This window comes from Sapajus apella, unplaced genomic scaffold (assembly GCF_009761245.1).
Source record: "Sapajus apella isolate SASKATOON/1434 unplaced genomic scaffold, GSC_monkey_1.0 scaffold11, whole genome shotgun sequence".
NCBI lineage: Eukaryota > Metazoa > Chordata > Mammalia > Primates > Cebidae > Sapajus > Sapajus apella.
In genome coordinates this window covers 10,742,061-10,743,988 of record NW_022436951.1, presented here as the reverse complement: position 1 = coordinate 10,743,988, position 1,928 = coordinate 10,742,061, and the positions used below count along the sequence as shown (strand labels likewise).

Below are 1,928 nucleotides of genomic sequence, written 5' to 3'. Positions count from 1 at the left end.
AATCCCAGCTGCTTGGGAGGCTGAGACAGAGAGTTGCTTGAACCTGGGATGCGGAGTATGCAGTGAGCCAAGATCGTGCTACTGCACTCCAGCCTGGGTGACAGAGTGAGACTCTGTCTCAAAAGTAAATAAATAAATAAATAAAATACAAAAATTAGCCTGGTATGGTGGCACGCATCTGTAATCCCAGCTACTCGGGAGGCTGAGGCAGGAGAATCACTTGAATCCAGGAAGTGGAGGCTACAGTGAGCTGAGATTGTACCACTGCACTCCAGCCTGGGCAACACAAGACTCCATCTCAAAAAAAAAAAAAATTTCAATATTAACTGATTTCCCTCTGTTCATTCCAGGGGAGTCTAGTTTACCTTATTTTAAAAAGAGTATATAAGGTTGCGTTTTTAAGGAGTAGTTTGGAATTCAATTTCTTCAGTATCCTGCAAACGCCTAAAATTCTCTCAGTTGTTTCTTAGTTTTGGGGATAGGGAAGGCCAATATTCCTTTAATTCTACCTGAATTGATAAAAAGACCTTCCTTTGATATTAGGTAACCTAAATATCTTACTTGTTTTTAACAGAATTGAAGTTGTTTCTTTGAGGCTTTGTGTTTCTTTGAAGCTAATCATTGTAATAAATAAATTCTAACCTCTATTGAGGTTTATTTATTCCCTGAGCAGAGAAGTAAATTGTCTGCATACTGTATCAAGTATGACTTCTTAAGGAAGTCAACATCTAAAAGGTCTGCTATTAATATTTGTGAAAAATAAGTTGGGCTTTCAGTATATGCCTGAGGCATAACTGTCCATGTGTATTGTCTATCTTCCCAAGTAAAGGTAAAGAGAAATTGAATATTTTTATCCATAGGAATGCTGAAGAATGCACTACATAGGTCTCTTACAGTAAAGAGCACACCTTCGGGCTTGGCACAGTGGTTCATGCCTGTGATCCCAGCACTTTGGGAGGCCAAGGTGGGCAGTCCACCTGAGGTCAGGAGTTTGAGACCCGCCTGGCAAACATGGTGACACCCATCTCTACTAAAAATACAAAAAAAAAAAAATTAGCTGGGCCTGGTGGCACACACCTGTAATTCCAGCTGCTCAGGAGGCTGAGGTAGGAGAATCACTTGAACCCTGGGAGTAGAGGTTGCAGCCAGCCAAGATCACGCCACTTCACTCCAGCCTGGGCAACAGAGCAAGACTCTGCCTCAAAAAAAAAAAAAAAAAAAAAGAACACACCTTCAATTGCGATGGCAGTCAGGTTTGAGGAATGACTGTGTTATTAACTGCTCTCAGATTCTGTACAAATCTCCACCCTCTGCTGTTTGGAGTATGGGCTTGTATAAGAAATAATCAAGCCTCTTTTCATATAATCCAAAATTATAGCTCTTATCCCTTCCTATGCCTCTGAACTTGGAGAGTATTGTTTAAGGTTTGGAAAAGGTTTTGAGGATTTAATTCCATTTTAATTGGGTCATCTAAGATAACGTTTCCAATATTGGTGGACAATTTTGACCACAATTGATCAATTTGAAGCTAATCATTGTAATAAATAAATAAATAAATGTAATAAATAAATAAAAAGTACTATTTTTAATCTTAAAAAATGTTTATTAATATAAAATATGGAACACTTCATGAACTTACGTATCATCTTTATGCAGGGGGCATACTAATTTCGGTATCATCCCAATTTTATCAGATGTGCTGCTGAAGTGAGCACTCAAGTACTATGTTTAACAGCTCTTGAGTAATTCTTTATTATTTAACAATCTAGTTTCCTCTATGGCAATATGAATTGCTATTTGTGAATTAAAAGTGTCAGAATTTGAAAAAATTTTGGACCTAATACTTCTATTTTATCTTGTAATTCTAAATACATTTTCCCCTTTTGAAGGAAAGAGAGGCGAGTGTTCTATAACTCTAGGAAGTCTCT

At 37.6% G+C, this 1,928-nt stretch overlaps 1 non-coding gene across 1 annotated transcript; it reads right to left on the bottom strand.

The window, feature by feature from the left end:
- Window positions 1-1,611: 1,611 nt before the first annotated feature.
- Window positions 1,612-1,715, bottom strand: LOC116552481. The gene has a single exon (XR_004269411.1). It is a non-coding gene; the product is annotated as a U6 spliceosomal RNA (small nuclear RNA).
- Between the last annotated feature and the right edge of the window lie 213 nt (window positions 1,716-1,928).